Below are 20,053 nucleotides of genomic sequence, written 5' to 3'. Positions count from 1 at the left end.
TGGATTTGTCAAGAACGAATCATGTTAAACCAACCTAATTCCCTTCCTTGGAAAGGTTACTGGCCTAGTTCATAGGGGGAAGCAGTAGCCATGATACATCTTGATTTTAGTAAAGTTTTTGATATGTTCATGTGACATTCTTGTAAGCAAACTAGGGAAATGTGCTCCACATGAAATTACTGTAAAGTGGGTGCACAACTGGTTGAAAGACCAGACTGAAGAGTACTCAGTGATTTGCTGTCAAACTAGGAGGGTGCATCTAGTGAGCTTCCGCAGGGGTCAGTCCTGGGTCTGGGACGATTCAATATTTTTGTTAATGACTTGGATAATGGAGAGGAGAGTGTGCTTATAAACTCTGAGGATGACACCAAGCTGGGCAGTGTTGCAAGCATTTTGGAGGACAGGGTTAGAATTCAAAATGACCTTGACAAATTAGAGAATTGTTTTGAAATCAGCAAGATGAAGTTCAGTAAACACAGGTGCCAAATACTACACAAGAAAAAACCAAATGCACAACTACAAATTGAGGAATACCTGGCTACGTGGTAGTACTGCTGAAAAGGATTTCAGGGTTATAGTGGATCACAAATTGAATATGAGTCAACAATGTGACGCAGTTGTGAAAAAGGCTAATATTCTGCGGTGTGTTAACAGGAGTTTAGCATATAAGACATAAGAGGTAATTGTCCTGCTTTACTTGGCACTGGTGAGGCCTCAGCTGGAGTACTGTGTCCAATTTTGGGCTCTATAGTTTTAGAAAGATGTGGACAAACTGGAGAGAGGCCAGAGGAGAGCAACAAAAATGAGAAAAGATTTAGGAAACCTGAAGTGTGAGAGAGGTTAAAATAACTGGCATGTTTAGTCTTGAGAAAAGAAGACTGAGGGGAGACCTGATAACAGTCTTCATATATGTTAAGCATTGTTACTGTAAGGGACTGGGGTATAGGCAGTCTGGCCTAGTGGTCACGGCAGGGCTGGAATATACAAGTCAAGGACAGCCACCAGGGCTACCTAGAGGATTCAAGGGGCTTGGGGCAAAGCGAGGCAGCGGATATAAAAGTGCCACCCACTTCGGCGCTTGTACTCACCGGGCGGCCCTCCGAGTCTGCGGCAGTGGCAGTGGGTCCTTCACTTGCTCCTCCTTCGCTCGCTTTGCATCTTTGGCAGCATTGAAGGGCCCGCCACCGAAGACCCAGCGCGAGTGAAGGGCCCGCCGCCAAAGACCCGGACCGCCACTGGGTGAGTAGCCAGGGAAGGGATTCTCAGACAGGGCTTGCGGGGCCCCGGGGCAAATTGCTTCACTTGCCCCCCCCTCGGGCAGCCCTGACAGCCACGAGGCAGTAGTTGGTGAGTAGGGATCAGAGTAATCACAAGACCCAAAATCAAGGTCAGTCTGGGTGGGGTCAATGGCCGGAGATCAGAGGTAGTTACCAGGCTGGAATGAGGAGACACGAGTCAGTGTCGGAGCCTGGAGATCAGAAAGCGAGGGGAGGCCTGGAGTCACAGCAGGCTGCCCAGACAACTTCCAAGGTCATCCTCCACAGTTAAACAGTGAGCATGGGCGACCGGGTGGCTGCAGGGTGCTATTGCTCTGCACCTTTTGTGAGAAAAGGAACTTCACTGCTCTTGGCTCCTGTTAGCCCTGCAGGGCCCCTTCAGTCCAAGTCTGGACCCTAGACCTTCGGGTGCCTCAAGAACAGAACTGTTACCTCCGTTCCAGCCAGTTCCACCTGTGCATGTCCAAGGACTGCTAGAGAAGGCTGCACAGGGCCTCATGCCGCTTGCAGAACCTTGCCTACTAGTGACAACATGTGCAGAGGAATGATCTGTGGGGAGACCGCAGAGCTGGCAGTTAGGAGAAAAAAAAATCTGGTAAACAGAGCAGGTTTGAGCTTGCAGACATCCAGTGCTAATGGACATGGAGCCCCGGGACACCATCTTTACCATATCACCTTTCAAAGTAAACTGGCACTTTAAGAAACCTTGCTTGCTCTAAAGTGCCCTGGAATTGTCTCTGCTCCATGGAGGTTGCTGCTGTTTCAGCCTGAGGGCTGAACTGTCACGTGTGGCACTTGCAGAGGATGTGTGGGCAGCGCCCACCGTCATGCATGAAAATGGCCGTTTCCCTGCCTCGGATGGGTAACTGCATGTGCAAAGGCAGAGCTACAGCGCTGTTCGCACCGGTGGCTCAGCCTGCCAGCTCTGCTCGCGTAGGTGGCTTGCAGACAAATGTAGCCAGAACAGCTTGGCTGCCGGCATTTACAAATTTGCTCGTGACCATTCTGCATTCTCTGAAGACGATGACTGAAGTGAGATTAGGGCAACTATTCCATGCGACACTTAAAACCCGATCGGGGTCTCAGGTCTTCCCAGTTAACAAAACTGTAAGTGAACTAAAATAAACACCCGGTGTAGCCACCGGCACCCTCCCTCCACCTGCCAGCAGAGAGCCGGGTCAGGATACGCCTTTCCCCAGGGGCTAGGCTGATGCAGAACAAACTCCATCCTACAGCTGCTTTTGTGAGTTTATCCACAGCCATGTTTGAAAATCATCTTGAACGCCGAAAGACCTCTCAGCACAGATCGCACCAGCCTCTCTATTCCACTCCCTGTGCCTGCAGCACTGCTGGGAGAAATTACCACAGTTTTAACACACTAACCGCACACACTCCAAGCTCTCCACCTCTCTCCTGATATTTGCTGGGATTTTCTTTCTTCCTCTCCTGAAACGAGCGCGTTTGCAGCCCCAGAAGCATCCTGGTTGTGTTTATTTTACTGCTAAACATTGTTTTCTGTGGGTTTGCTGGAACGCCTTGGCAGGCATGTCAAGATGGCTCGTTCTCAACTCTCTTCTCCCTCCCCGGAGCCCTGTGCACACTTTTAATTCTGTGCATCTGTCATCTCTGCTCTTTACCAGATGCCTTCGCTCCTACTGCCTGGGCTAGAAGGCGGGTTCTGATCCACACTTTGCTGGAGTCATGAAGATGCCATTTTAACGTTTTATCCTCTGTGGCGCTTGTGAATGCGAAGTAACTGGACCCAAGAGGAATCGAGATGGAAAGGTCTCTGGGAATTGCTATCAGTCTGATGTTTGCCTGCTGAGGATACTCCAGGCAATGCCAGCTCCTTCTGGGGAGCACTTCAGCCAATCCAGTCCTTGTGGACAGATGGCTGCATCACTAACGCTTGACACACCAGGCCATGGGTGGTGCTGGAGTAAATAGCCCTCTGGGTTAGCCACCAGGGATCTAAAAGCAGGGAGTCCCCAGTTAGGGCTTGAACTCGTCAGTTCCTGTCCTCATCTTTGCTGATGCCCGAACATATTTGGGATCTTCAGATGCTGGCAGGACAGGGTCTGTTTTTCTTCCCAGATGCCCTTTGGACTAGGAGGACAGTGGGGTTGATGTATATGGTGGTAGGAGAGTGTTAGCTGTGGAAGGTTTTGGTGGACATGAGAGGCATCAGTGGGCTGGGCATTGATTCTGATTGCTGTTACAGTTTTATTGCGAGTGTGTCTGAGCCTAGAGCGTGCAGTCGGCAGTGTTTTTATACATGGCAATAGATAAAACAAGCCATGACGTGCATGATTCCAGGTGACCAGTGCTGTGCATTGGCAGGGAATCCACTGACCATCTTACCCCCTTGACTCTAGAGTCCCCCACGCTGCAAGGCAATGGGGGAGGCTCTGACTGCCAGTGCCTGGCAGCCCCTGACCTGTACATAGAGGGGACTAGGCTCCAGGGCGGTGAGTCTGGTATGGCTCACTGCTACTAAACTCACCCAACCCGTAAATAAATAACCCATCTTGTTCAGTCAAGCTGCACAGTGCCTGCTGGGGAACCCGTACCACAAGCCCCCATCTAGCAAACCTGCACAGAGTCCTGCTCGCAGGTCACTAGCTTGTGACTCCACTGTGGCTCGAAAGTACGTGCAATGACCAGTGCAGAGTAGAAAGTGAGATGGTTCCCCACCAGGTCTCTATTGGGTGGAAGGGATGGGTATAGCAGGGTGCTTTAGGCTGGCAGCAGGAGTGGACTGAGATAGCTTAGTTTCTGAAATGAGGAGCGACATCCTGCAGCGTAGCCAGGCTGGGGCGCTACTTCCATGGTGTTTGGAGCATCTTGGCTACAGTAACGAGAGCAGGCCATGAATCACGTCCTAATGAAGATCTCCAGAAGATACCTGTAGCTCAGAGAAGGCCAGGTTGCCTTGAGGAGGAGCTTGCTCCTGGTATCTGAAAGGGATGCTTCGCCTAGGATGAGTGAGGGACACAGAGGGGAAGAGATGTTGCTGTCTGTGCCAGATGGTAGGAAAGGAAGCATTCGGTTTTCTAGCAAATTGCATTAACTTATATCTGAGATGATAGCAACATAATGGTTATAATGAGATCTTTCTGTTTGTATTAGCAACGTCAGGCTCTAATGCGACCCTGGATTAACGTAATAGGGCAAGGATTTTTTTCCCCTCTGATTCCTCTGCAAAAATAACCCTGGGAGAGAATTCGTTCTTGTTTTCCTGGTGTTCTGAGATTTCCCCTAGTCTCTTGATCGTGGTAACAAGAAAAATAGGGTGCCCAGAGATGGGAGAGGACAGGGTGACATGGAGAACTTCCAGAACTCTCTTAGAGAAGAGGAGGAATGTGTGATCTGGTAGGTGGCGTGGGGGAAAACTAGCCGAGCTGTTATCTTGGGAATTGCACATATGTTCTGAGCTTGAACGAATTCTCCTGCTAAATTAAGCAGAATCAAACCTGAGTGTAACCCGGTATCATTCTCTGTAAGCGCCTAGCGAGTGGAGTGTTTGGTGGTCACGTGATGCTGGCTCCTCTTGTGTCTAGCTGCTAAATCACATTTAAAGAAACTCTAAATACTGTACTTCTATAGTGTGTTTCTATATATGTGGGCGGGTAGGTGCGTGTACGCTGTATATTTGTGTGTGAGTATAAGTGTATAATGTGCATGTATTTTCCATGGAAGCTATTGCTTTAGTTGCTAAAGGGATATTAGATGACTGAATGGGAATGAAGCTGCCCACAAGGCGATCTATGGATTTGAACTTGGTCCACCATATGGGGAAAAAGTGAGAGGACCCTGGTATGGTAGATGGGCAGTGGGTACAGAGCCTAGCGCTTCTAGGTCACGGACTGAATGTGGCCCTGTCCGTAGCAGAGACCACAGCTCTGTGCCTAACAGTGCTTTGGGGGGCTAGAGGGGTGGTTTCAGTCCAGTTCCCAGATGTGCGAGCTATGCAAATCCCAGCCTTGCATCGCATCCTCTTTGTGGTCTTCTCAGCAGAGATGCCATGCTCTGAAGGAGTCATGAAGACTGAGCTCTCTGCTCGCTCCAGGGCGGCATAGAGGCATGGTGGGGTGTTGAGGGACTGTTTGGGGGTAGGGTGGGGAAAACACTGTGTTAGGAAGGCCATCCCTCGCTTCCGCTGTTCTTTGGCTGAATCAGACTTTGGCCTCTGGAGCTGTCAGATGGGCATCTTTCACCAGCAAGAAATTTCCTGATTAAAAATAGCCCCTCTTGGAAAGGAGTGGGAGATGAAAAATGGTCCATGTACCAATTCACCCTTAGCTGGAGTAATTGCCCCCTGAAAAATATCACATTTATTGCCCGCCCCAGGGAGGTGATGGAAAGGGGAGTTGGGTGGCAGAGTCATGAGGGGAATTTGCAACACTCACGAGAGTGAAATACCAACAACAAAGAACATGGCATGGTGCAAGCAGACACTCTGCAAACTTCTGCACACAGCCTTTTGCCAATGGCTACAGTCCAGGTCTTTGGTAGGTATCCTTCAAGCTAGCCTGCCCACTGCATCCCTGTAGTACCCAAATGCCTCACAAACAATTGTGAACTCAGCCTCACCATACCAGGAATTCAAGAGCTGCAGTCGGTTACTATCACTGTTATCCCCATTTTACAGATGGGAAAATGGAGACAGGATTTAAGGCCAAAATTTCTGAAAGTTTCCATTACTTCTTGGTGCCCTTTCTGAGCCTCCTGTGGCCTGTCTTTTCAGAGATGCTGAGCCTGGCAGCTCCCATAACTTCAGTTGGAGCTGCTGGTGCTCAGCACCTTCTGAAAATCCAACCCAAGGGCGCTTAAGCTGCACACTTTGGGATGCTCTTTGGAAATTTGAGCCTAAGCGAGTGGCTGGCAGTCCCACAGGAAGATTGTGGTGGGGCTGGGAATAGGTTTCCTGATGTCTCAAAACCTGCCCTCCTTCCATCCCCAGCCTGGGGTTCTGAAGGCCCTGATCTCTCAAAGCCACCCTCGGCTGAAACCCCAGGGTGCAACATGGCAACTATAAACCCAAACCTGGCCCCTGTTGGGTGGCAAGAACTTGGGCTAGATGTGCTCAAGTTGTTCCTGAACCTGGGCTGAGTGACGTTAGCAGAGTTTGGTACCAGCTCCTGCGAGCGTGCATCGCTGTAGAGTAGCCGTCCGCAGGGCATAGAAGGAAATAGTGGGCGATTGTTCTGAAATTCTGAACCCAGTGCCGCACAGGCGAAAGTTACCTCTTGGTTCCATGCAAGGAGCTGACTTTGTTCTAAATGCTCCTAATGTCCAGTGACTCTCTGGTGACTGGCTGAAACCCTGAAGCAGGAGCTTTAGGAACATAAGACATAAACCAGAAGTCAGCCCCAGGGCTACTGAGCCCTGCCCCCTTCCACCACAAACACCCTCATCATACAATCTCACTCATAAATTGGTCCAGCTCTCTCTGTGAAGCTGTTTTCTTAGCAGTGTTGCAATGTGTGAGCACCATCTGCTGTTTTAGTGTGTAACTGATAGCATGCCTGATCCTGCTGACCTCATCACCAGTGCTAATACACAGGAAGGGAAGTAAATCAAAGAGAGCCAGCCTGGCTCTTGCAACAGGACAGATGCAATAAAATTCAGCCCTTGAGAAATGAAGGGCAAAAACCAGCTGGCGAAAAGCATACTAAGAGCGTGTTACAAAACAATGCTGAGTACAAATAGAATTGCATTATAAACACACAGTGGATAACATGTCTTGTCTAGAAATTTGCTCTTGCATAGATGGAAATTATATCTGTCAATTACTGTAGCTATACATACATTACAATGGCTCTGGCCATCCACAGCAACTCTAAAACTTCTATCATGCAATCAGTGTTGCAGTGACATTAATAGACTATTTGCATATTTTTCCCTGTAATGCTTTGCAGCTTTCCTTTTGTAGCTACGTTATTTGTTGGCGCTCTCCCTAACCTGATTAAATATCCTGTAATTTGGCAGTCGTGGCAATGTGGTGGTGGATGTGGATGGACTCATCTGTGTGGTTGCTGTGTGTGAAAGCCATTTACATTCTGGATCTTTTCTGACATTGAGCTTACTTGATGAAAGAGCAAAAGCAGATTGAGTTCTCCTGTCTTCTCTTTCCAAAATGCAGAATATAATTTAGCACATGTTCTTTTACAATTACGGAATGAGAGAGAGAGAGAGATCTACACGTATTGTCAACCTTGACCACTCAGAAACCATCTGACAGAGGCCTCCAAAATCATGAGATTAGCTTAAAACTCATGAGATCTTTTAAAAAGTAATAACTGTAGAGATCTGGGGTTTTTTTGGTTTTTGTTTTCCTTCCATTATTTTGAGTCATTAGGGTGCACTTAGGTCACATCATCAGATTTTTCTCCACATCAAGGAGGACTAGTAACTTCCTGTAAAAAAATAAATGAAAGGCTGCAATGCTTTCTTACCCAACTGCCTTCCAGAGCTGGGACTTTAAGAACAACACCAAATGTAACAGGAGTCGTGCTACAGTGGTGAGAGATTGGAAATATTGTGTACACTTTAAGACACGCTCTCTGCTAGCAAACCGTTCTGGCAATGAGTAGAGGAGGAGGTTGATCTAGTGGTGGTTGGATCGGGCAGTGGGCAGTCTAGGCACTTGAGTCCTGTTCTAAACTCTGCTACTGTCTTGTTGTGTGGTTTGGGGCAAGTCACTTAGCCTCTTTGCTTAAGATTCCCCATCCATAAAATTGGGATGATTCTTGTATCGCAGGTGCGGGGAATACTAATCATTACTTACTCTTTTATTACCATAGCATTTGTAGCCCAGTCACAGACCAGTATCCCGTTGTGCTAGGCACAATGACCATAGAGACGGTCCCTGCCCCCAAAGAGATTACAACCTGAGTGTTAAGCAAGAAGTGGCTACAGAGAAATGGAGGAGCGCAAGGAAACTCAGAGGCAATGTCAATTAGCGTGATCAGCAGCGGTCTCTGCACGCCAGCTGCCTAACCACTGTCAAGTTTTCTGTATGTAGCACGGGAAAGGAGAGTTCTGTGACAGGATTGGAAGAATGATCATGAGATGTTTGCAGGGAGCTTCTCCCAAGCATGCGGGAGAGCCTGATGGAAAATGTGACAAGTGGGCAATGGAGGCTGGGATCCTGGGGCGCTCCGAGGTGGGAGTCGACATTAACGATTGTGGCAAACCCAGGACAAATGGCTACAAAGGGAGGGGTAGTAATTAGTCCCGGGGGGTTAAAAGGCCTCTCCCAATCCACTGAGGAGAGAGAGCCATGGGGAAATAAGGTTCAGCTGGAAAGGGGTTGCTTGGGTACTAATTAGGTTCAGCTGGCCCCAACTGCTGGAGACCTTTTTAAACCCTCCCTGGTGTGGAAGCAGGGGGGAGAGTGAAAGACGCGGGGAAGCTGCCAGCAAGTTAGGGGCAGCAAGGCTCTGAACCCTTCCAGCAAGGACGGCTGCACTCTGTCCCCAGACGGGGAGAAAATCAGCACAAGGGACTGACTGAGGGAAGGATCAGCCAGACCCTGTGCTACCTGGAAGGGTTTGCTTTGCTCAAGCCTGTGTCTCCAAGGCTAAAAGGGACTGAGCCTGCTGAGGAGAAGCAGGTACTTTGCCACATGATACACACACACACAGCGCTGTGTGTCACACACACACACACAGTACAGGCATGGGGAGCCCAGTGAGAGGCACCTTTTGAGAAGCCAAGTGTATTTTAGCAGTACAAAGGACAGTACCGCATGGAGGTGTTATCAGCATGGATTTGGGATAGCTGTGCTACTCAGAGCATTGGCCTTGCTGGGGTGAGACTTCACTCGTCTGTCTCCTCACATTGTGGATGCTATGAGAAATGAATGCTAGTAAATCCACCCCGTTCTGCACGTGTCCTGTAAGTTATGGAAAAGCTATTTTAGGAACATTTGGGGAGGCACTTTAAAAAATGTCCATGTATTATTTCTTGTCTGCTCTTGCCTGTGAAGCCAGTTATTTTGGTTACCCAGGAGTCTGATCATGTGGGACACAAAAGGGGACAATGTAAACAAGTGATCCAAAATACCATTTTTTATACTCACAAAGGATATCTCTGGGCCTGCCCTGGCTAGAAGTGAGCTCAGTGTCTGCTATTGGGAAGGTCAAAGCTTCCCAATGGGATAACGCTCATTTTAGTTTTGCAGGGCCATGGGATCTCAGACCTTAAAACCATGGCATGTTCATGTCTAGATTGGCTGTCACTCAAGTCTTGCCTGTGTCCAGCGCAATCTTCTTGGAACGGTTGATGAAATCCAGAGGAGATTGGGCAGGTAACATAGCCATCAGTGTGCTATACACTGTGCGAATGTGCAATGAATGTGTTTGCCCAGGAAATTTACCCTCTGAATATCTTCCCTCTGTGTGTGTAAAAATTATATTATTTAAATATGCATACACCAATTACGGTAATTCCTGTTTTTCTTCTCAAAGGTGCTAAGCACACTCAGCTCCCATTGGAATCAGCACCTTTTTTGATCAGGGCAATTGTCAGAGTGTGTATGAGAGAGAGAGAGTGTGTATGTGCGTGTGTACACGCATGCATCAGATATACTGCAATATTATTTTTGGCTTTGTTGTATTCTATTCTAGATGGCCCAGACACATAATAAGCTTTCAGACAAGGTACTTTTCAAATGCCAACTTTGCCCTTGGATAGCAGCTCTGTCTGACATCTGCCTCTCTCTCCCTCGTGTATAGTCATGTAAGGATGAGCTGTTCTGTGACTGTGATTTTTGCAGCACTTGAAGTGTTGGTAACGCGTGCAGGCTGGTAGGGTGCAGGCTGTGTGCTTGAATGAGGGAGGAGCGTGGCAACGGAGGGGAAGCAAAACCTCCCTTGGGTTTTCCATTGCTTGCTGGGAAGGGATAGTACCCAGTCGAAGTAGCTTTCTGTGCTGGGAAGAGACAGATCTCAGGTTGAGGAGTAGAGAGGAACTGCCTGGGAGAATACCATGGACCTCTGAATTCACAGAGTTTTACAGGGAACTGCAGTGTTATTCCCCCATGCTGCCTTGCAAACGATTTCCACCAAGCCTGGAGGGAAATGGACTTACAAGGTGAATTACCCGTTTGCTCAGTCCAGATCCTGCAAGTCAGGGTTTTTGGTGTTTTTTTGCATGTGGACCTCCCAATGCAGGATCAGGAACCCAGGCTCAGCAGAATCAGGCTCAGGGGTAGCAGGGACATTGTAAAATACCATATAGCAGCTGGCTGTTTTCCCCTTCCCCTATCAAGGCTTGATTTCAAACATCTGTGTCTCTTCAGCTACAGCTGAGGCTTTCCCCAGCACAAGGAGCGTTGGGCAAGCACATTGCGCTGGTAGCTCGTGAAGTCACGCTGAGCAACTTTTCGCAGTGGGAGTAGAATTCGCCTGGAAAGCACCCTCTGGCTGGGAAGTGGAGGAGGGAACCCAGGCAGTTACTTGCAAACATTTAAGGTGCAAACACAGACTCCTGCTGATGTGGGATCTTGAAGGTGGCAGAGAGGTAGAAAGGTCATCTTGTGGCTGAGACTTGGAATCAGCCAATCTGGGTGGGGATTTCAAAGCAGCCTGAAGGAGTCAGCTGCTCAAATCTCAGTGAAATTCAATGAGTGCAGTGACTATCTTCTTTAAAAGTTCCTTTGGAAATCCCAGCCTCTGTGCCCTGTTCCCTCCTGGATTCTCTGCAGGGCCCAGGCTAGTCACTGAATTCCATGCCTCACTTTCCGTGTCTGTAAAATAGGGACACACACCGATCTCACTGCGAAGTGTGTGCCTGAATGCGTTAGTGTTTGAGGCACTCTGGCAGATCCGGAGATGGACGCGGCTAGAGTTCAAAGCAAGTTAGTTGTTTTCCCTTTTTTGAAGACAAGGGTTACCTGTCAGTGCGGAGATGTTTCCTGGCTGTCTTGGGCAGGGACAAACCGCCTGGTCAAAATGCATGGGGTTAGTTTGGCCTAAGAAGCAGGGTGCATGAGGGCTGAGCACAGCAAACTCGTCTCAGCTCTTGCCTTTGTGTGAACCAAATTACAAAGGCTTTTATTAGGTCAGTCGCTTGCTTCTGAGATTATCCTGTCCTGCATTAGCCTATTGAGTAGGATGGAAGTCTCAGTGAAGGAAGTGGAGAGAGCCAAAATATGATGCTAAATGGATAAATAAAACTGCAGAGAATATAGTTCATTAGTGGTGCAAATAGCTTCCAAGTCCGGCAAGGTTTAGAAGTTCAGTTGATTTGGAAATGTATTGATGTCTCCAAATACAACGACCACTGACTTCGCCGGCTTACGTTTTTAGAGAGAGCTGTTCACCCACATCACTGTATGAACTGATGTACAGATTATATGTAGGAATTGCTTCTCCAGCCATCTCTGGGGTGCAAAAACAGCAGCAGTTTAACAGAGATCAGAGAAGCTGGGTAGCCATTTATGACAAGTGCTGAAGAATTGAAACTACAGGGGGAATTTATGCAAAATGTAACCACTGAATTCCAGTGTCTTGTCTGAATTCCAGCTTAATGCCCCCAGTGTAACACACCGAATTAGGGAGGAGCATGAGGAAATCTGCCCAAACAGTCAGTCCTTCTATCAGCACCGTGTCCCCAGCACTGGCTAGGTGATCTGTATGACTCAGGCATAGAGTCCACGCTGCCCTGTGAATTGCATCCTTTTAACATCAAAGGGTGAGGTTTTTCCAAAACACTTGTGATAAATGAAGGGGGGAGTTCGCTCCCTTTTATGGACACCCACCCAGCCAGTTAGCTATAAAGTCCCTCTTGGTGGTTGTTCTGTGCTTGCTTTACCTTTAAAGGGTTAAAAAGTCCCCCAGGCAAAGGAACGGGAGTGGGCACCTGACCAGCAGAGCCAATGGGAAGGCTAGAACTTTTTAAAATTTCTGTTTTTGTTTTGTTGTTGTTCTCTGGAGAGGCGGAACAGAGCAAACTCAGAGCTGTGACTATGCTGTAAAAAGCTTTTTGCCAGGTAGGGAAATCATCAGATTATACCTAGAATGACCCAAATATGTAAGTAGATCAGGGAATGTCTGGAAAGACGTGATTACATTTATTACTTTTATTTTCTGTCGGGCTCGTGGATTCCTCTGTGCAAACCCCCAAATGCTTTCATGTTGCTTGTAACCTTTAAGCTGGACCTCAAGAAGGTTATTCTTGATGTTTAATTTTTGTAAGTGGGTTTTTTTTAAAATCTATTAAAAGGCTAAGTTCCAGATGTATTTTCTTGCTTTTTGATTTTGATAAAATTTACCGTTTTTAAGAACAGGATTGGGTTTTTGTGTCCTAAGAGGTTTGTGCATGTGTTGTTTAACTGACATGGTTGCAACAGCTGATTTCCTTTGTTTTCTTTCTCAGCTCTTCCCCAAAGTAGGGGTGAAAGGGCTTAAGCGTACCCCACAGGGAGGAATTCCCAAGTGCGCCATCCTGGGTCCCAAGGGTTTTTTGCGTTTAGGTGTTGGCAGCATTTACCAAGCCAAGGTCAGAGAAAAGCTGTAACCTTGGGAGTTTAATACCAGCCCGGAGTGGCCAGTATTAATTTTTAGAATCCTTGCAGGCCCCCACCTTCTGTACTCGAAGTGCCAGAGTGGGGAATCAGCCTTGACAGCACCCAAGGAACTTCGGATCACAAGTCCTCTTCTTTTCAGTGGGGAAGTCCAAATTGCCATTTATTCCTGAACCTGACCTGGTTCAGGGCTGCCAGAGGCTGTGCGGGCACCTTTCATCACAGCTGGCCATTCCTCGAGAGTATGTCAACTGCCTTTGTGTTCCATTGACTCACAAACGCAATGAGGGGTTATAGTGCCCTGTCGTTGACTGCTGTTAGCTACCCAACCAACGCGCACAGGGAAAAGAGGTGCTGGCATTGTCCAGGGCTGAACATTGTATGGGCACTTAGAGACAGGCAGATCAATAGAGAACACACTGCTTTCTGCTTGTGAGGATGGCGCCAAGAGGGGGGAAGAATTGGCTAGTTTTGTTTCCTTCCATTGCCAGCTAACATCTCCGCTGGCTGTTAATTCTCCAGAGGTGGCAAGTGTAGTCCAGATGTGACTTCCAGATGCAGAGTTTAAATGGGCACTTTTTAAAAAAAAAATGATCCTCTTGTTATTTGTAAATCTCCACCTGGAGGAGTTTGAAATGAGAATCTGTTCCCTTAGCAACGCTTGTTTCCCTCCTCGCAAGTGCTCACAATTCAGCTTTTAACCGGAGGGTCTCTCTTGTGACTTGGCTCCCAGCTGTCTGGGTAGGCCCCGTCCAGGCACGTTGGCGTGCCGCTCTCAGAGATCACTGACGAATACTGATTCAAATCTCACTGAAGTTGCTGAGAATCTTTCCACCAGCCTCAATAGGATTTGGATCAGGCCCAGGGCTTGGGGTAGAAAGAGCAGCATTATTGAAATAGCTGGTCATAAAATGAATAAGTGGAAGGAATCACATGGCCCTTGCAAGCAGATATAGGGACAAATGCAAAGTAGGTCAAATTTTGACCTTTGCCCTGGAAAAGGTTAGTGTAGGCACAGCCAGGGGGAAGGGTTGCCCAGCGGTTAAAGCGCTAACCTGGGACATGGGAAATGAAGAGTCAATTCCCTGTTCCACTGCAGGCTTCCTGCATGACCTCGGGCAAATAGCTTAGTCTGTCTATCCCCACTGGAGAGAGCCACCATTGCCCTGCCTTACTACACAGGGGCGTTAAAGATTGTGAGATGCTCAGGTACCACAGTGAGGTGGGGGCCATAAAAGTCCCTAAGACAGCCAGGAGTGAGACCTCAGAACCAAGAATCCTCACTTTCTGTTAGTGAGAACAAATTAGTGAGAACAAATATTCCTTCCTCACTTCTAAGGGAGGCCAGGGAAAGGCTGCTCTTGAGGATTTTACTCGTGTGTCTCCCGTGGATGCTCTACAGGAGTGACACCGCAGCAAGCCCAGTGTGAACGCAGTCCAGCTTAGTGTCCTAAGAGTCCCTCTGCACTGCACACCAAGCCAAACTCTGACTCAGGTTGGAGCCCAAGCACCAGTCTGTCCAGACACACATCAGCCTGACTTGAGTCAGCGAGCACTGAGGACCCAGGTCCTAGGACCGTGCTAGGGGTGTGGTCAGAGCCTGAGTCCTGCTACGACTTGGGTCCAGCTCTGTCATTGTGTGGTATGGACGCAGGTCGTGCTGCAGACCCGAGCCAGGAGGTCTGTGTAGTGCAATGTGGGTGCGTTGGCACAGCTGGGAGATCCAGGCCCAGCAGTCGTAGACCCAGCTTTACCATGCAGTGTGGACGCTCAAGCGTGGGCTTGGAAACATCGATTCCACAAGCCTGGCTCCCATAGATCTGGGTTTGACAGTGGGGACGTACCACCCCCCAAAGCACCACAGGGAATGTCGCAGTCAGAAGGGGTCAGGGTAGGTGTAGGTGGGAAGCAGGGGGTCTACGCCGTGCCTGGGAAAGCAGATTAACCTAGTTACCCATCCTCCTGTAGCAGCTTCTGTACGTCTGGGCTCAGAGTGACTGTGAGGAGTCCTCTTACTGCAGCACACTTAGCCCAGGTCCACACTTACTATTTAGCTCAATCAAACTGCCTTGCTTAGGGGGTTGAAAAATTCCCGCCAGCCTGACCCCTCGCATAGATGCGGCTAGGTGGATGGAAGAATGTCGACCTCGCTCCTGCCGCTTGGGAAGGAGGATTACCTCCCTCGATGGAGAAGCCCCTTCTGTCACTGGGAGACGTGTCTGCGCCACACGGCGTCATGATGGCACTGCAGCTGCGTCGCTGTAGCGCCCGTAGTGTAGACATGCCAACAAACATCTCTTGTCATGCAGCAATACTGGGATTAACCCTTTCCTTGCCACCCAGGTGGCACCTTCAGGACTCTGTGGCATTCTCTGAATGAGCCCTGGGGGTCACCACACCGTGCCTGAAAAAGAACAGCCCTGTGAGGGACAGCACTCGGTGGTTTATTAGGACTAATGTTCAGAAGCAACAGAGGATGTTTATCTATTGGTTAGAACTAGGACTCTGGGTTCTATTCTCAGCCTTGCCTCTGACCTGCTGCGTGATGGTTGGTAAGTCACTTAACTTCTGTGCCTCAGTTTCCTATAAAATGGGGATTAAATCCCCTCAGAGGGGGGAGGGGAGATCTCCTGCTTCTAAAATGAGGCACCTCAGAGGTGCTACGCCAGGATGGCTGTTTGTATTTACTGTATCGATCATGCCCAAATCCACCTTCTTCACTTGCCTTTTGACATTATGGCTTCCCCCAATGATTGGCTGTAGTGCTGCTGTGGGGAAAGTGCCTCTGAGCACATCGCTCATTGTTTGAAGACAATAACATGATGGAGGTGAAGGAAGGACTCAAGCATGGTAGGTTACTGTGCATGACTCACCAGGCTCCTGGACTCTGCCTCCAGCCTTTTCACTGATTGTTTGTCAGAAGGAGTGCAGAGCTGTGCAGCGGCCATACATCCCTTCCTGCACAGCTATCCAGCTCCCATGTCGGGAGGCAGAGCAGTGGCCTGTTATCCTCTTCAGCTTCATATGTTCCTACAGAGAGGGGCCTCCTTGAAATAGCCAAGGCTGGATTAAAACTGGCTGGAAAACGTTTCAGAGATGGGACATGTTTCCATCAGAAAACTTCCACTCACATTTTCTTTTCCCTGTTTTCCAAGCAGCTGCACCCTGGAGCTCTGTGTATTGTAGCAGAGCTGGAGCTCTAGTTGGGAGTCACCTACTGTTTTAAAGATGACTGTTCTAAGTGCTCTAAACACCGCATGCTGATTTGGATTGTCTTGAAACTTACTGTGCCTCATACAGATGTGGGGGACGATTAGCGGTCCAAATATGAGGCCATTTGAGCAAGGGGTTCCTGAAATAGAGCCCTCCTTCCTAAAAAAGGCAGCATTCTTCACAATCACCTGGTTCGTCTAACATTTTTTTACATATACCAGCAGCTAGGGAAATACCTGTATTGAGGGAGCACTTTTCCGGCCTTTTTCATCCATCATTTATAAGACAATAGGGCACAAATGCGTGGATCATTTACAGCCTCCGGAACCAAATGTTGCCCTTGTGCTGGGGTTGAATGCTTATAACAGAGGGACTGTAGCTCTCTGTGGGTGATGGTAATTTAGTGGAGAAGAGCTGTGATCCCACAAGCCTAAGAGTGAGCCCAGGAGTAAGACTCCAGCACGGTGATGAAACCACATTGGTGGGGAAGGAGATTAGAGCCTCAGTCCTGCAACAGGATCCATGTGGACGGCTCCCTATGTGCACACAGGTCAACTGCAGGATCCTTGCCTGAGATGAAAAATACGTTAGCCCTGACATCTCCAGGATAGCACGCATACCTTATCACTGATAACAGTAATCCCAGCTCTTTTATAGTGCAGTTCAGCTATAGTATCCAAAGTGCTTTGCAAAGGAGGTCTGTGTCATCATTCCCATTTTTACAGATGGGGAAATTGAGGCATGGGGAGGGGCAGTGATGTGCCCAAGGTCACCCAGCAAGCCAGTGGCAGAACCAGGAATAGAACCCAGGTCTGCAGAGTCCCGGTGCTCTATCCACTATGAGACACTGCCTCTTCTATTAACATCAGAACATGAGAATGATCATACTGGGTCAGACCAAAGGTCCATCTAGCCCCGAGCATCCTGTCTTCCGACAGTGGCCAATGCCCAGTGCCCCAGAGGGAATGAACAGGACAGATAATCATCGAGTGATCCATCCCCTGTCGCCCATTCCCAGCTTCTTGCAAACAGAGGCTAGGGACACCATCCCTGCCCATCCTGGCTAATAGCCATTGATGGACCTATCCTCCATGAATTTATCTAGTTCTTTTTTGAACCCTGTTATAGTCTTGGCCTTCACAACATCCTCTGGCAATATATCTTTTGTGACTCTATCTCCCACTGATTGTACCTATACCTATCTATGCTAGAAAATGGTCATGATGAATAAACATGTGCTACTCTCTTCAGCGTGGTGGCTTTACCTGGCCTGGGAAAGTCCAGAGGTCACTCATAAGCCGCTCGTGGCAGCACTGCAACGGAGGAATCTTTAAGCACACTGAGATGGCTGGTGTTCTTGTAGCCGTGTTGGTCCTCACCCACCGTATCTTTCTCACGCTTGGAGTATTGTGGGTTCAGATATGCAAATGAGCAATAGCAAGTGTGAGAGAGACAACGTGGGTGAGGACCAACACGGCTACAAGAACACTGGGCATCTCAGTGTGCTTAAAGATCCCTCCGTTGCAGTGTTGCCACGAGCGGCTTCCGAGTGACGCTGGACTTTCCCAGGCCAGGTAAAGCCACTACGCTGAAGAGAGTAGCATATGCTTATTCATCATGACCATTTTCTAGCACCCTGAAGATTCCTTTGTGGCCCTGAGAGCAGACCTAAGATCAAGGCGTTGGCTTTATTCACACTTCTTTTTTGAAAAAATACCTAAACTAACTGGGGAAGAGAACAAGGAAAAAGGTCCTCTTGCTTTTCATCAGCAGATCCCAGCTACCAAAGCCAACAGGAAACCAACTCCATGTCTCTGTCAACTTGATTTGGTTTGATTTTTTCCCTTTTGCTGCTTGCTCACTTGTGAACTCCAAGTATTTTGTTATTTCAAACCCTCCCAAAGATTTGACTCATCTGCAGCGCTGCATTTTATCTCCTTGCTGGAAAGCTGTTCCTGCCGCTTGTCCTTTTCTGCCGTTTACATGGCCGGTGCTTTTCAGCCCAGCTTCAGCAGCCTAAGGAGGGAAAACAGAGAGTTTTGTCCCGAGTATGGGTTGGGATTCCAATCATTGGCCTCCATGATGGTGTTAATGAGGCCCCTCCAGGACGCTCTCATTTCCTTCTCATCGGACTGTGGCCTCACTTCAACACTTGATTGCTCTGTGCAGTAATTTTGTGTGTGTTCAGATGGTACCCCACATGCCACACACAGTCTCCCTCCTGAAGCTGTCGAGTGGAGCCCAACTGAGGTGAGGAAACGAGACTACCCAAGAGAAACCTTCAGAACCTTAGCAAGGAGGGCAGAACAGTCAATCTCAGCACCACAGAGCAGAGAGAAGCAGCAGCCAGTGACAGAGAGGGATGGAAGAGAACCGTTTCCACCCTGTGCACCAGCACTGAGCATGAGGAGTAATAGATAAAGAAATGAGTGTGTGCATGCCTGGGAGTGTTGGAGGAATTAGAAGCAAATGAACTATATATATATATATATATGAGTCTGATTCTGATCTCACGTTTAAGCCAGTTGTGTTACACCAGTGTAAAATGAGATGCTCAGGTTTTTAAAGAAATGCAGAAGATAAAGTTCTTACAGCTATGTTGCCTGTCCCATATATTGTATGCTGCGGTGTATTATCGCCTAGGCCGACAAATTTGCGGGGGCAGCACTTGCGCTCTCTGAAGGGGTTTTGTTTTGTTTTGTTTTTTTCCGTTCTGCACTTCAGCCTTTTTTGGAGTTTTTTTTTGGCTTCGGGACTTTCAATCTTGGGGCAGCAAAAAACCCTGGGCCTAAGGGCGGCAAAATCATTAATCCGCCACTGATTGTATGGTAAATATTTAACTGCAAAGCACAAATGCAGTAAACTGCATTGAGAAGGAAAGCAGAAACAGAAAATAGTTTGTGAGTGCAACCTTAAAATTTTTATTTCTTTTATTATTGTAGGTGTGCAACTTTACTGTTGTATTAACATAAGTGTTGTTGTGTTGGGAGAGAAGTTAAAGGACTTTTCACACTGTGCAAACTGCAGTCATCTGTTATTCATTCTCTCCCCCGCCCCACCCTCCACCCCAGCATTTTACAGCCTGTATTTGTGCAGGTGTATGAAAGATCTAAAATCCAATGTGCTGTAATTAGTGCTGTTAAATTAGTTGTGGATTCTTTACTCCGCTGCTTGCTTATCCAGGAGATTGTCTGGATGAGTTTAATTTAAACATTCACACTCCTGCACCTTTAGAAAGGTTTTTGATAGCCCGATAAGTAGATAAATAGATAATGGTGGTGCTTAATTTGCTACCTAAACAGATTAATTGATGGCTTTGTATGTTGTGCCAATAAGCAGCGGCTCAAGCTTAAGTTGCTTTGTGTATTCAGCCCCTGGTACAGTCGGAGAATTCCCTGAAGTCAGCCTTGCTTTTTGCAGGGAGCAAATCTGAAGTTTTCGCTGTGCCCAGTAGAAGTGCTTTGCCAGTTATGTTGCAGTGTGTTCTAACACCTGCAGTTTGCCAGCTGGAATCTGCTCTGATGTCCGAGATATGGATTCTGTAATCTGGAGTTTGGCCCGGGAAGAGGAGCGCCCTATCCAATGTGGATTCCTGATGTGCTGAGAGCGTGTGGCTGTACAGTGTCCCATATTTTTGTGGATGTGACCCTGAGGCAGGACTCCACACATGAGCTGTTTTGTGTGCACTGTACATTGGGGTCCTGCGCCTATGAGCATGGGTATACAAATAATAATTTAGAATGTCTGAATGGTCCTGGGCAGGGAAGCTCAAGGGGGTCAGGGAATGGAAAGTGGGTTTCCTCATTCCTCCTCTATGATATATCTTCAACAAAGGATACGGCTGCCATTGGTCCATGTGGTTCTTATTGTCTAATCTTATTTCCCCTGGGCCATTCTGCCCCTAAGTACACTAATGCAACTCCCACTGAAGAACTCCAACATATTTCACATAGGGCACCAAACAGCTGGTCGCTACCAGCCCAGGCTGGGTTGAAGCCCTTAACTCCTCTGGGTGATCGACTCTGTAAGC

The 20,053-nt window shown here is 48.1% G+C and overlaps 1 protein-coding gene across 6 annotated transcripts in view; it reads left to right on the top strand.

The window, feature by feature from the left end:
- Positions 1-20,053, top strand: part of ARHGAP44 (Rho GTPase activating protein 44) — a 165,781-nt gene that overhangs the window by 56,527 nt on the left and 89,201 nt on the right. The window lies entirely within an intron of this gene.

The sequence above is a fragment of the Chelonoidis abingdonii genome, chromosome 13 (genome assembly GCF_003597395.2).
Source record: "Chelonoidis abingdonii isolate Lonesome George chromosome 13, CheloAbing_2.0, whole genome shotgun sequence".
Taxonomy (NCBI): Eukaryota; Metazoa; Chordata; order Testudines; family Testudinidae; genus Chelonoidis; species Chelonoidis abingdonii.
This window is presented reverse-complemented; position numbering and strand designations above follow the sequence as displayed.